General features: G+C 39.4%; 2 protein-coding genes across 22 annotated transcripts in view; one reads left to right on the top strand and one right to left on the bottom strand.

Annotated features, from left to right (window-relative positions):
• Positions 1-15,830, top strand: part of LOC138745954 (F-box/LRR-repeat protein 14) — an 86,961-nt gene that overhangs the window by 13,261 nt on the left and 57,870 nt on the right. For 13 of the 20 annotated variants that reach the window (XR_011346615.1, XM_069903553.1, XM_069903544.1 and 10 more), the window contains one exon: positions 3,083-3,172. The exons of 5 other annotated variants lie outside the window; for them this stretch is intronic. The gene's annotated coding sequence lies outside the window, so the exon portion shown is untranslated. Of the gene's footprint in view, positions 1-3,082; positions 3,173-9,043; positions 9,430-15,830 lie in introns of those variants that run through there. 2 more of the 20 variants (XM_069903558.1, XM_069903560.1) reach the window with 2 other exon arrangements.
• LOC138745955 (protein Wnt-5b-like) overlaps positions 1-15,830 on the bottom strand; it is a 110,765-nt gene that overhangs the window by 62,006 nt on the left and 32,929 nt on the right. The gene's annotated exons all lie outside the window — the stretch shown is intronic.

Below are 15,830 nucleotides of genomic sequence, written 5' to 3'. Positions count from 1 at the left end.
CAATTTAATGTGAGGAGCATGTGCAATATTCAGTATTTATCTTACGTGGAGTGTTAATCCTGCTTGATCTTTCGGCAGCTTTGACATAGTTAGAAATAATGTCCTATCTACAAATTTGCACCATGGTTCTAACATTCCCAATTTAATAATGTTCTTGGAGGTAAAAGCAGAATGGAGCTCACAATTATTAAGTAGTATAGCGAAGGAATTTCACTATAAAACAGGAACAACAGGAATATATGGTAATGAAAACACCTGAGACCTTAATTATCTGTCAACAGTTAAATGCTGGACAGAAATTATTTTTCAGTTATTGCCAACTTGCTGTAATCTGACCATTGGGTGGCAGATACAGAGTTGTGTTCTTAACTACTTAATTTGTTTAGGAGATCTAACAACTGCAAAAAATAAACAATCTGATTCCTGGGATGTATATTTTCTCCATGAGGAGAGATTGAGCAGAATTAGCCGTACACAATATCAAAGAATGAAAGGGGTTTGACATGAGAGTTGTGATTTCCACTGGTTGGGATGTTAGGAACCAGTCACAGTCTTAAAGTAAGGACGTGGCAATTCATGTCCAAGCAGACAAGAAATTTCTTTATCTTGAGGGCAGTGAATCTCTAGCTGAGTTGCAAAGGCTGAGTCCATGAATATGGTGTTGTTATATATTTTAGTTATCAATAAATGTAGCTTTAGTGCTATAAAGTGGCACTGAGGCAAAAGGTTAGCCCCATCGTACTGAATAGAAGAACTGGCATTTGAGGTTTTTTTTAAAAAAAAAAGCATTCTTCTAACAATCATGAAACTAATGAATACCTAAAATTCATCTTCCATCTGCATAGACAGGGAACTGTTTACCAGCAGTATGTCTACAAAATTAAGAGAGAGAAAATTTTTCCGCCAATATAGATTAAGGACTATAGTACTAATGTTCACAAAAGCCTATCACCTTGAGGTATAAAAGCACAAATTCAAAACTGTCCAATAATATTAAATATAATTATCATGAAAATTTCCCTCATGGCTTTTCTTGCCCATTAAACTTCCAACAACAAATATTATTTTGTGGTTAAATTTATTCAAAACCGTTCAATGTTCCAGACGAAGTTGCTATTAGTCTGACATGAGATTTTCTCTTTCAATCGGCCCTTTTGTCGTTTTTCCATCAGGAAGTGCTGCACCGCTGCTTCCTAATTTTTCATGTATCGATTTCTGATTGGTGTTGCTGTCGAGAACATATGTGCAGTCCCATTGGCAGAAATGCTTTAGTGGCACTCCAAATTATAAGGCAAAAAGCTAATTCTCAAATGGTCCAAATGCAAACAGCTGACATCCTAAAACTGTTTCCAAAAGTCACTCCAGGGCTTATGTTTAATAGACATGAGAATATTTCTACAGAAAGCAACTGAATACCCAAACAGCCTTTACAGGTAGATATCATTCATTTGGGATCCTAGGAGTATAAAAATTGTTAATTTGCTTTGGTCATCTCATATTTTTGTGAAAATTATGTTCAAAAATCAATGCTTAGCTGCTTTCATTATCCAACTTCCTTCCCTTCCTTCAGCAGCCCCAAACCCCGCTTGCCACATGACTACTAAAGAAAATTACATGCAAAGTTCTAGTATGGGTAATTGTCATCTCTGGAAATTTAGCATCCCTTCAGCAAGACACCAAATGGGGTGTTTTAAATATAATAATTTTCAAAAGGCTAACTCCTCTCTGAGAAGATGTACAATTACCTTCTCATGCAGTTTGTAACAGTTATTATTCCAGGATGCATAGTGTTGAAGTAATGAGCCCACAGAGAAGTGAAAAAGTCAACAAGATAAAATATAGAGGTTCAAAATTTTTCCACTGCTTACAGAATCAGTAACAAATCAGTAAAATTGCCCGAATATTAATAAGATGGTTAATTATAATTCATACAATGTTGTAAGAACATGGAATAGGAATGTACCATATATAATAGAGATGGTAGCAGATACATAATAGTTTTAAAACCGGGAGCAGAAAACCATTTGAAATTGAACAAAATAAAATGAAAATTAAAAAGAATTGTTCTCTGAGCCCCTCTCTGGCCATTACCCCCAATCCCCTGTAACATGCTACTTCAAAGTCTTGAGAGAAATGAAATATTGTCTTTACTGTGTAACAATCTCACACCAAAGCTGGGATTCATAAAACAATTAAAGAAATCATCTGAGGCTCATTTTCTAATTCATACAAATATTAGGCTTTAATTCCATGGTCATCCCTCCCTCAGAAAGAAACAGAAGCTATGCATTAAAGTCAATTCATTAAGTCTGGATGTAGCTCCAATGTAAATGATTAAAATATACTCAATATCACTGCTAAATAAAAATAACTTAATTAGGTTTTCCCACTCTGTTATTCTTTGTTGCTAGGATACATGGCTTATTCTTTTTGGCTTGAATTCTGGTTTGCTATTCTGCTAATGTTTGCCTTGGATTTCTCCACTAATCTGTTCTATGGTGTGATTTATAGACTATGGACTGCCTTGGTTGTGTCACTCACTTTTACATTCTATAACCCAGAGCTCAATGTTCTTTACAAATGGTGGCTCCACTATCTTTCTGTAAGAGCTTCAGTTTGATCACATTATCTTCAGTGTCTATTTGCAAAGAAAATTCATTTGCTGTTTTATTTTTCTGAGTGTTTGCTCCTTTTCTCCCCATTGCACAAAAAATTTCTGACAATTATTTATTTTAAAAAATCTATAATTTATTTTGAAGTTAATTATCACCTTCTTTCTGTTGGTCTGTACTCCTCCCCCTGCCATTTCTTCTATTCAGATGCTCCCTCCTCTTTCCATACCTCTCAGAAGGGCTCAGGCCCAAATCATCAGTAATCTATCTTTACCTCCTATGGACACTGCGAGACATGATTTTCTATGTTTTTACTACAATTACAGAATCTGCAGGACTTTTCCATTTCACTTCACAATTTGTCATTTTCTTTTGCCTTTTGTTTTGTTAATTTTAATCGTACAAGTTGGCAAACAATACTGATGCAAGGATTTCAACCCAAAACACTGACAATTCCTTCCCACCTACAGATGCTGCTTCAGCCATCAAGTTCCTCCAGTGGTTTGTTTTTTGTGGCAATCAGTACTTCTTGGTGTATTTCCCAAACAGGCTGTCAGTTGGTAAGCACTTTTTATCAGAAGGATCTTGTGCTTGTAATTTTAACTGTTCCCTGCCCTTCCTTTAAATATAAAATTTTGGAGAGCTGGTGATATAAATTAATTTTTTACAGCAACTCTTGTAAGACCCAAGGAGTTGAACCGTGCTTTACTTGGGATACCAGGCATGTAGCTGATCTTAAATCTTTATAATTCTTTCCCATGTAAAAATTAAATCTGAAGGTTAATTTCAAAGAAATTAGGATATTTTTTCTTCCATACGATTTGAACAGATTTCAAGCTTTTCCTAGCACTTAACAACTCAAGTAAGTGTCTTTCACTACTTGGCTTGAAGATTTGTACTCATCAAATGTATTCTTGTTCAGTAATTAACTACCTCTCTGCTTTTCTGAAGACAAACTGATCACTTTGCAGAGCGAGTCAATATACTTTTCTTTCTCATTTTACTTCCCGGAATATATCTTCCTAGCATATCAGCCTGTACTGCAAGATCAGTTAATTGCTTCTGTTACAACACACCACAATAAATGGTGAACTGCTTCATCTGAATTAGCTCCTGCCTTTATTAGTATTTTCCAGAGCTTCAGACTCTCAACCAGCAGTTTGAAGAATTATGTTTCATCTGTGCACAGATCTTTTTAAAGCATATTTTTCTTTCTGATATTGTGTAAATTAAGGCCTTTTCTTTCTTTCACTTCCTTGCCCATTCTGTGCAATCTCTCTGGAATGAATCTTTTTTTGCTTCTGTTTTAAACATCAGGAGGCCAAAAGTTTACAAGTTAAGTTCTAATAAATATACCCTGACCTCTGGGCATAGCCTGACACATTGGAGGTGGGGAACGTAGGGATGGGGGCGGGTGTTTAGAAAAGAGGAAGCTGGCAACCATCAGAAAAGCAGTGACAAGCTTCCTGAGTGCCCACCTGTCATTGGTTCTCAGAAACTGCAAGCAACCCACTATATCCCTGACCTTCTTGAACCAAAATAAACGCATTTGTCCCCGTTTCTCGTGGCCAACTTCCACATTTTTAAATCTTCCTATATTTGAACTCATGCCATAGTTAATTCCTATATCTCCCCATGATATGGGTGATGTTGCCTAATGGGTTATCAGTGGAACCCTAATTTGGAGTATAACTTTTTGAGGGCAGATTGCAATTTGTGAATCCAGGATTGGAGCTATTTTCTAAAATAACTTCAAAATGAATAACCACTTTTTACGCCAATTTTTTTTTTCCTGCTGTTCACATTTCTGATGCAAAATGGCTAAACACTTTTTAATTTTTTAATTCATCTCCATTTAGTTACAATATGAATTCAAAAGTATACTGACGTATCATCAAAATCAGTGGGTTTCAAACTTTTTCTTTCCACTCATAGACCACCTTAAGTGCTCTATAGGTGCTCTGTGATTAGCAAGGGATTACTTAAAGTGGTCTTTGAATGGAAGGAAAAAGTTTGAAAACCACTGTTTTAATCATACTTAATTGACTCATTATGTGTCCAGTTTCATAACTCCAAAGGAAATGGGCCAATGACAATTTTTCTCAAACAAAATATTTCAGTAACAATTAGATCTAGTAGTGGTTCTCAACCTTTTTTCCCACTCACATACCACCTTTAAGTAATCCCTTACTAATCACAGAGCACCTATGGGCATAGGGATTACTTAAAATGGTATGTGAATGTAAATAAGTTTGAAAAACACTGATCTAAATTTTGTGGCAAAATCCTGGACTGGAATTTGAACTCTTGTCCTTCTAACTCGTGCAAGAGTGCTACCAATTGAGTCAATCTTAGTTGTATTTTCCTGATAAGATAAGGAAACTTGTTACATATAACCATTGTTTTATCAGATTCAGATGTTAAAAATGGTGTGTTCACCAATTTCATTACCGTTCCTAACACGCAATGACAATTCAGTAAAAGCATTTTTCTCTTTTACTGATGCAACACTGTTCCTCTGCCAGGCCATTTTGCCCAGCAGATGTGTGCTGACCATCAACTACTCGTTTACACTGATCTTACATTAATCCTTTTTTTTTGTTCTTCCTTGCATTCCCTTGGATTCCTAACAGATTTTATCACTCACCATTACAGTAGACAGATAACTACCAGCCCACATATCTTTGGGATGTGGCATTAAACCTGAGCATCCGGAGGAAACCCATGTACTCACAATGAGAATGTTCAAACATGACACACGCACACCTGAGGTCAGGATTGAACCTGGGTCACTGTGTAGCAAGGCAGCAGGCTCCACTAGCTGTACCACTATGCCACCCATAAGGTAAACAATCAGCATTCCAGTATCTTCCAGCTGTTTACTTAATAGGAAGTTCTACAACATGGAAATGGGCCTTGCAGCCCATCTTATCCATGCTGATTAGTAAGCTAGTCCCATATGTCTTCATTTCCCCCATATCCCTCTAAACCTTTCCTATCCATGTATCTGCGTACAGGATTTTTGAATGTAATAATTGTCCCTGCTTTTTCCACTCTCTCTGGCAGCTTGCTCCAAGTACCCACCTCTTTCTATGTGAAAAAGTGTCCCACAGGTCCCTTTTAAAATGTTCCCCTCTCACCTTAAATCTATGCTCTTCAGCTTTAGACTCACCTTCTCTAGAAAAAGGCCATGACAAATGTACCTTATCTACATCCCTCATAAATTTATTAGAGGTCCCCCTTAGCCTCTAATGCTCCAGAGAGAAAACTCCCAGCCTCTTCAACCCTTCATTATAATTAATCCCCCCCACCCTCCCACACACACACAGTCCCAGCAACATTCTCATGTATTAAATAAATGAATGCTTCCTGGTAACCTTTCTTCAAAGAAAATAATTTGAAGACTTGATAGCTGTATTCACAGTGACTAAAACTTGAGGATATAATTGGCTGATTAGAAGAGCAAGGCATGAAGTACAATGCAGCAGAGTGAAACACAGGTGGTAGGTAGGATTCTGGCCTCCAGATTTCCACATTAATCCAAAATTATAGTGTTCATTCTGCGTAGGTGGTATTTCCTATTCATGTCAGTTGTCAATAAACATGTATTATTTACTGTGCACTTATCTTAATCTTTGATGCAACGATCAATGATAAAACAATTATCAGCTGAAGGGGACAAATCTCATAATTTGATACTATACAGGTGAAAGAAGGGAAAGTATGACCAGCCCTAGATATCAACTATGTAGGATCTGTCGACAGCAGATCATCATTTTGTTTAGATGTTTGATAAAGATTTGTTCCAACAATTAATTTAAAAAAATTAAATTTAGACATGCAGCATGGTAACAGGCCCTTGCAGCCCACGAGCCCATGCCACCTAATTACACCCAATTAACCTACAACCCTTGTACATTTTGAAGGGTGGGTGGAAACCAGAGCACCCAGAGGAAACCCATGCAAACACTGGGAGAACATACAAACCGGATTCGAACCCAGTATGCTGGCACCGTAACTACACTAGCCATACCGCCCGCTATTGAAATATTAAGCTACTGAAATATATAAATTTCTTTAAAAAAAACTTTCTTCAGAACTTTTCTGTCCTTGTTATAATAGATCTACAATAAGTTTTACTTAACCATATAACCATTTATGGAGCAACTGTTGCTGCAACATTATTGACCAGTTGTAATTCACACAGTTGGTCTTCGAAATTCAAGCCTGTTCTGCATTAGATGTAACATGTGATAGTGTATGAAGTCAGCATGTGAATTATTGCCTTTTCAATTCTCACTTTGATTCCAGCCTAGCCAGGAAAGGATAAAAGTTCTGCTCCTGTGCCATTAATTGGCTGTTCTAGTTTTCAGTTTTTTCTCTGCTACACTATGTCTTTAGATTTAGCTGAAATATATCAAAGTAGCTCCTCAGTGTAATGGAGCTGGGGTGATGCAGAATATTGAAAAACATTTTACTTTCCTCTCTGGGACATATGATGAAGCTAACCCGGACAGATAATAAAATAACACTTTTTGTTTTCTGCTCATTTTGGATGCTACAGTCTGTTGGCACACTGCTATTTTACCTTTGGGCATTGATTCAAACATAGTCCATTAAGATTAAATTAAGTCTCTTACTCGAGCAACTGAGTGACACAGAGTGTTAGATCACATTTATCTCCCCTCTGGGAGATGAATTCCGATTCCATCCAAACTGTGAAAGTTATCTGTCCCAAAGTGATAGAAGTAAACACAATTACCTTTTCTTTGGATCATTAAGTAAATCATGCAATCAAAATTATTATTTTTTAACTGAAAGATGGAATGACAACAATGCCAAAATGAAGTCTGTGGCCTTCTTTCCCTTTTGTGCTCTGTGGAGAGCAACTTGACTCCTGATGCCCCAAAACCTTTCCACCACCTACAAGCCACAGGTCTGGTATGTGATAGAATATTCTCTGCTTAACTAAATGAGTGCAGATCTAACAATTCTCTGGAAGCTCAAAATCATCCAAGACTGATTATTACCCCATAGTCCATCCTGAACATTCATTCCTTTCACCATTTGGCTGCAGGGTGTACCACCCACAAAATGTGTTGCAATTACTCATTTGGACTATTCTGACAGCACCTCCCAAATCCACAATCTTTATCAACAAGAGGAATGAGGGATTCAGCTGCATGAGGGCATTACCATTTGCTGGTTCCAGTCCAAGTCCCACATCATCCTGACTTGGAAATACATTTCCCACCTTCATTATTAGTGCCTCTAGTTCTCCCCCACAAACTGAGGTCTGCAGTATTCAAGGGCAGTGTTTAACCACCCTCCACCCCCTTCTTCCCCCATTCTCTCTCTTTTCTCTGTCTCCTTTTGCACAGACATGGTAAGTTCTCACCTAGTCCCTTATCATATCCAATTAACACCTTTTGTTGGTCTGGATTCCTCCTCCCCACCAGGTGTTTGAATTCTAAGACTTTCTGATATATCCTGTTTCTGCCCTTTCTGATTTTTCCTTGAAGAAGGGCTCAGGCCTAAAACGTCGGCAATGTATCTTTATTTCCTTTAGATGCTGCAAAGACTGGTTGAGTTCCTCCAGCATTTTGGTGTGCTTACTACAATCACAGCATCTGCAGCCTATCGTGTTTAACCCTGAGACTCAATATTCACCACTTAAAGACAATTCAGAACGGGCAATTAAAGGTTGTTTTACTGGTGTTGTCCCTTCCCAAGAAAAATGGTTTTGAACTTTATCTGTAAAGTCTTATGAACTGATTTTCTTTTTTAAAATGATTAATTTGTCCTTCATCTTCCAAGATTGCACTCACTTCCAGATCTCTCTCAATCTGAAATGTCTTTAAAATTGTGATACCGTATTTGGTTTACTGTATATACTTGTGTAAAAGTTGATTTTTTTTTTAGACCATTTTTTAACATTAAATTTATGGGGTCAACTATTACACTTTTGGATACTACTTTTGACCGTAGTAAATACCTGCATTGTTTGAGCATTGGGAGCTCTGATGGGCCAGTGGTGGCCAGGACCAGGTGGCAAGTCCACGTTTGAGGTGTCAGGAGCTCCGATGGGTGGGCGGCCAGGACCTAGGTAAGAATCCATGGTCAAGGTGTTGGGAGATCCAATGGGCGGGTGGCCTGGTCCTAGATGAGAGTCCGTGGTCAAGGTGTCAGGAGCTCCAAAGGGCAGGTGGCCGGGGCCTAGGTGATAATCTGTGATCAACATGTTGGGAACTCCAATGGGCAGGCTGCCAGTCGGGAGGACGACTTTTACATGGTATCGACTATAACATGCGTATAATACGATATTGTTCATTCTTCCTGTCAAAATATTTTCTTTCAGTTCATTGTTAAATTTTTCCAGTCCATCCTTGTGTTTGTATGTTAAATCTGCCTCACCTTTCATGTCATTTCAGAATTGCATGTTCCCTGAAGATCTTTGAATTAATTTACAGTAATCCTTAGTCAGGCCATTGAAGATCAAAAAGAGCAATGGATTCAACACAAACCCTTAGGGGTCAGCATTGTACACTTTCCTTCACAGTCTTTACAATATCAATTCATTCTATCTCCACATTCTATCTTTTAGGAATGTGCAACCCTGAAATCTCATGGGCAGCAGATTTGTTAAGTTTATTGTGTGGTTTTTGTGGTGGAATACTGTAATATATGCATTGTACAGGTTGGCTCCCCCCCCTCCCCCCCCGATACTGTAACTCCACCCCCTCAGGATTCCTAATAAAGTCAGTACTGTCTAATCCCCTCCTTCAGTACTGCCTTGGAATTGGGCCTACAGCATGTAAGATATGCCTGTAAGTTTATAGTGATTAAAGCCTGTTAATCTTAACTTCTGGTCTGTCAGATCTAATTGATAGTGCTACAATTTAATCACTATACTTTTGTGCCATGGACAAGGCTATTCAAGTGGAGAAGCTGGACACTGACCCTAAGAATCCAGAGGCCTCCGTAAAATTTGAACAGAGGTTGCACTGCCTGAATGCCTTTATGAGCTGTCTCGATATTAGGGAAGAAGTTGATGAGAGTCTTTGCACAGGTTGGCCACCATATTTTCCAGATGATCAGGGACTGTGTCACTTATTCAGTCGCCATGGGGCTCCTGCAAGAGCAGTACTGAGCCTCAAAGAACGTAATCTATGCTGGATAGATTAGGCCTCTAGGCCACACCTAGGCCCCGGCCACCTGCCCTTCTCCACTTGAAAAGCCTTGTCCTGGGCAGCCGTTAACATGCACCTTGTAAGTCCGTTGATCAATACATTTGGGCCATGTGGGAGCTGAGGAGAGCTTGTGGCTGCTCCAACGTTAAGGCAAGCTGTCTACCAGGAGGAGCTGATCAGGAATGCATGTGTGGCTGGCTTCAGTCTGACTATATCAGATTGAACCTTGCAGGACGTGGTCGACCTCATCAAATCAGTAGAGACAACCCAACAGTATGTGGAGGCTTACTCTTCTGGCAATGTGGCTACCACGTGGGGAGCATGGGTGGTGCCACTTTGGGACATTTAGTCCCAAATAGTATAGCTGCTATCGCCGATCACTCAAAGTGCCATTACTGCTGCCAGATGAAACACCTGCAGAAGAACTGCCCTGCCAGAAGCACGACCTGCTCCAGCTGCAGAAGCAAAGGACACTATGTAAGGGTATGTAGGTCCAAACCTTTCCCCTGAAGCTCCACATGTGGACAGCAACCTTCACCATCTTGGACCACATGATTTCCGGCTCCACTTCCGGTCATGCAGTACAGCATGGTGGAAACCCAAGGATGACGGCCCGGGCCAGCGTCACTTCCAGCGGTGACTGTATGTGAACAATGGGGGCAGACATCTTTGGGGCACACATGCAGGAGCAGTAAGTCGGACAACGAGCTGACAGTGGCATCTATCATTCTGGACCCAAGCAGCCCACATCAATTAGCAAGATCCACCATGGAGATCGAGGTAAGCGGTTGCATTTCAAACTGCTTGTTCGACATGGGAGGCACCGAAAGCTTTATATACCCGGGCACTGTATATATTCCCTCACAGTGACCCCAGTCCAGTGTAAAATCTTGTTGGCCTCCAAGTTCCACTCAACCAAAATCTGAGGTAGTTGCACAGTAATGTTTCTGTGGGTGGCATCAAGTACAAGAATTTTTAATTGCTCATTATGCCACAACTCTATGCACTGGTCATATTGGGGATGGAATATGATGGCCCCTACTCCTCCCTCACAGTCTGTAATAACCAACTTTTAAACCACCTGCCTGTCTCCCTGAACACAGCCGCTCAGCGATCCGAACACCACTCACTGCTCACACCCTCCAGATCCCCCCCACACCCCCAATGTTCAAAAACCTTCCTCTCGACTGTAAGCCTGTGGCCACAAAGAGCAGGTGATACAGTTCCGGGGAGACAGAGCTTTTATCAAGGCTGAGGTTAAACGACTCCTGGCTGAGGCCATCATAGAGCTCAGCACCAGCCCTTGGAGAGCGCAGGTGGTGGTGGTAAAGAGAGGAGAGAAGCACAGCCGACATGGTGAACAAGATTGCCCAGTACCGGGTCTTCTCCACCATCGACCTCAGGTTGGCCTATCACCAGCTCCCAATCCACCCAGAGGACAGCATACATAGTGTTTGAGGCGGACGGTCACCTCTACCATTTCCTCAGGGTCCCCTTTGGAGTCATGAATGGGGTTTTGATCTTCTATAGGGAGATGGACCTAATGGTGGACGACCACCAACTAAAAGCCACGTTCCCCTACCTGGACAACGTGACCATCCATGGCCATGACCAGCAGGATCACGATGCTAACCTGCAAGACCAGGTTGAGATTAACAGGCTTTAATCTCTATAAACTTGCATGTTGTTGGCCCGATTTCAAGACAGTACTGAGGGAGGGGATTGGGCGGTAACACCTTTATTAGGAATTCTGAGGGGGACGAGTTTCAATATCAGGGGTGGGCCAACCAGTACAATTCATGTATGACAGTGTTCCACCACAATTGTATCGAAAACCCTTTATAAATCCATGCATTAACCACCATTTCCAATTAATATTTGCCACTAATTTATCTTTCATTTATTTAGCTAAATTTATCCAAATGCCATTGAATTTTTAAAGTTTCCCTATGCAATGGTTTTTGTTTTTGTTGATTGGCCTTCAGTTGCTGTTTTATTTTTACTTTTGCACTTGCACATTGTGTAACATTTACAGCTCCCCATCCCTTTGTCATCACACCCATATCTAAAGAGAATTGGGAGATTGCATATGTCCAGGGGATCTACCTTTTCAACTTTTAATTCCAAGCCACATCACATTCAGATTTGGTGAGCTTTCTACTTTGAACTCTGCCAAACCTCTCTTTGTATCATCTCTTTTCTATTTTTATCCAACTCAATTACTCCATAGTTTCATTATTTACTAAGGCATCAGCCACGTACTCTTTTGAGAATTAAAACCAGAAAGCACTGGAAACATTTTGGATGGTACCTGTGGAAAGATAAACAGTTAACATTTCAGGTTGGAGCTCAAATCTGGGTGTGCTTTTTCTGTTTTCATGTCAGATTCCAATATCTGCAGTTTTATTATTTTCAATTTCCTCTTTAGTAAAGGTGGCTGCAAAGAGGTTATATAATACATGAGCTCTGCCCTCTACTGACACAGTTCAGGCCAAGATATTGGACCACTTTTCCAACTCAGTGAGATCCAATATGGATCAGTAAGTCACAAACTGGCAGCTGCAATGTTTTCTGTCACCTTTAACATTGTTCTGAAAAATTGGCTGGGTACATCAGTCATCCTTCACTCCTTGGTTATGTTATTTCATGCTATATTCCTTTCAGAATGTTATGGAGTAAATTGAATCATGTTGTTCAATTTGAGGAAGTTTTAGCTGATGGTAGGTGGTCACTCCCCAAATAGTCATTTTTCTTTTAAACAATGTGCTGGAAGGGACTTCCATGCAAAGTAAGTCAGTTATCCTTTGTGTTTAGGCCTGACCATGCATGGAATCAACCCTCCACCTTCATTCCTGATTATCACCCTCTCTATACTGTTATTGATCTATTCTCATAAAATTATTTCCTCTTTGTTCATTTTAGAACCACTGCAGCATAGAATCAGGGCATTCAGCCCATCTAGTCTGTGCCAAACCATTATTCTGCCTAATCCCAATGACTTGGACCATAGCCCTCCATACCCTCCCATCCATGTACCTATCTACATTTTTCTTAAATACCATAATGGACCTTGCCTTCACCACTTCAGCTGGCAGCTTGTCCGCACTTGGTATTCATCTTGGTTTCTACTGCATCATGAAATTGGCATTTGTCAGGAGGTTTACTTTCCATTGACCTCTGTCTTTCGTCATCCATTATGATCAAAAAGTTCATTTCTCTCCTAAGGAATGTCTCCAATCTAGACCAAAAATATCTCCTTTTTGAAGCCCTTCCTTTGCACATTTACTGTTTGTTGCTAATCTCTGATACATTTTCAAACTAATAAAATTGAATTGCTTAGAGTTGAGCTCTCTTTCCTCTTTCCTGAATACATTGGACACATTCTACTCCTCCTTTGGTCTACATTATTGTCACAGTAGCACAAGCCTATGTGGCATTTATTGCACACACACTCCAGAACCAACATAATCTGACTTGGATTGCCACTATCTGATGCTTCTCTGTTATTCTTTGTTCTATTACTGGTTGCCTCAGAGTTCTCATTGTGAATTTAATGCTCATCCTCTTGTCAAATCAGTTTGAATCCTTCCCTACATTATTAGTTTACCACACTACAAGATCAATGCTGGTGAAACCTCATTCCTCAGGGTATTTCCCTCTGATGTGGGATTCTGAAGCACTCTCTCCTACAACTTTTCTCCAGTCATATGCCAACCCCTTTTTCCTTCAAATCATTCTGTGATTTAACAAATATAAATCATAATGAATCAGAAATATCGTAGAAATTTAAAATGTGGTAAGATTCATGCTTTTTTTCAAAAAAATGATTATCCAGTCGGTTTTAGTCATATTTTATCAATTTTGTTTTACTTCATTCTGATTAAAATAAAATTACTGATGGAAGATCATCAATATGGAGAATAAAGTATGCTCATGGCTAAGTATCTGATAAAAATTAAGTGGGAAAATGATTGAGTTGTGTAAACTTTTAGCAACAAGATTTTGGCATTGGAAAATTAAATATAAATTAAACTGAAATGTGTGAAATCCACTACGTGCCGTTCTTTTAGGCTGAACCCAATATGGCATATAACTTTATGGTTAAAGTCAAAAGAGGTCAAATAGAGCATTAAGATTTCCAAAGCTAGGTTAGTCATAGAACCATAGAACACTACAGCACAGAAAACAGGCCATTCGGCTATTCTAGTCTGTGCTGAAATGCCATTCTGCTAGTCCCACTGACCTGTACCCATTCCATAACCCTCCAGACCTCTCTATACAATTTATTCTTAAAACTTAAGAGTGATCCCGCATTTACCACATCAGAATGCAGCTTGTTCCACACTCCCACCACTCTCTGAGTGAAGAAATACCCTCTAATGTTCCCCCTAAACATTTCCTCTTTCACCCTAAAGGAATGTCCTCTTGTATTTATCTCTCCTAATCTAAGTGGAAAGAGCCTACTCACATTTACCCTGTCCATACCTCTCATAATTTTGTAAACTTCTATCAAATCTCCCTTCATTCTTCTTGAGAGAACCACAGGCATGTAAGAGAAAGAGTGATTGAGTGTTGGGGGGGGTGTGGGGAGAGGAAAGGGGTTAAGCGGCAACTATAATACTAATTCCTTAGACAACGGGAAGGAAGATTACATCTTCAAGCTTTCCTCTAAAAATAATTTCAGCATATAACAGGAAATTAACATTATACATGCAAGTAAATGGATAAAGCCGTGGAAAATGGATCTCAATATAGTCAGGTGTGAGCCTAAAAAGAAAGGAACGTTGTACAGGCACTAAAATAAAAAAAAGGCACTAAAAAGGTATTAAACTAAAAAAGAGCTGATGAGTGTTGCTTGTTATTTTATACTGTATAATGAGGTAGATGTACAATTTATGTATAGCTATACAAAAGAGTGAATTCACTTACAAGAATGTCTTGGTACTCACCCCTTTCAGCTATTCCCTTATTAGAGTGATATACTTACAATTAAGGTTCAACAGGTAGATTTCCCAGCATAGGTAATGAGGAAATTTGTGTTCTGTCACCGTGCTCTACGAGCACTGGTCATCAACAAGTTCACCATTTCTCCTCTTTTGACTTCCTGACTTTTCAGTACAGATCAGCCAGCATTTTCCATCAAGTTTAGTTACTGTTTTAACTGGTTGGTGCTGGTATCTTATACTGCAAATTTATCTGCTTATTAATAGTAGAATATTTAAATAAATGGTAGTCCTAAGTTTAAAATTCAGTTTTCACAATTCATTAAAATGGCACTGTACCTTCACTGTTAAAAATTGTATGAACAGAAGGTAAGCTTTTTTATTGTTGTATCAGCCATTAAATATGGCAGCACACCTCAGTACGTCATCCCTTGGAATAAAATTGGAGGATTAGATACAAAAACTAATTTTAGCCACATTTTTGAAAATAATTTTATTATTTATCTCTAATTAAAACCAACCTTTGAACACTTTGTTCCATACTATTATTGCCATAAACTTTCTGAAGCTGTTGTACCATATTTGACACCATGCTATTTACCTGGGGGTGCAGTACTGCCAGAGCTCTGGGTGGTGGAGGCGACCCCCCCCACCACCACCGCTGAGTGCTATTCTGGACATGCAAGGAACCCGTTTCTTTCATGACTGGTCATCCTCATTCTTTGTCTTATCTTCATTCTCAATTATACAACGCCAAATACATGGTGGACACCAAGGCCAGGTTGCCCAAGTCCTCTTTGTCACCATTTTTGGTGAGCTCCAGCACCTAAAAAATTAGCACTGCACCCCTGGATTTACCTTAGTATGACTGTCAATGAATTCATTAATGCTTCTCATTGATGGGTCACATATGAGCAGTGCAAGACATTTCTACTCTTTCTCCCCAGTCCTTTTGAGATAGAGTTCAATCTACCATATGCTTTCCAAATTGGAGAAACTCTATGTTAACTTCTAGTGATCTGTGTACAAGAGTACCAGGAGCCCTCTGAACATCAATGCCTTCTAATATCTCACCATTCCAAGCA

This window comes from Narcine bancroftii, chromosome 11 (assembly GCF_036971445.1).
Source record: "Narcine bancroftii isolate sNarBan1 chromosome 11, sNarBan1.hap1, whole genome shotgun sequence".
Lineage (NCBI taxonomy): Eukaryota > Metazoa > Chordata > Chondrichthyes > Torpediniformes > Narcinidae > Narcine > Narcine bancroftii.
The sequence above is the reverse complement of the archived record's forward strand: the minus strand, read 5'-3'. Positions and strand labels throughout refer to the sequence as shown.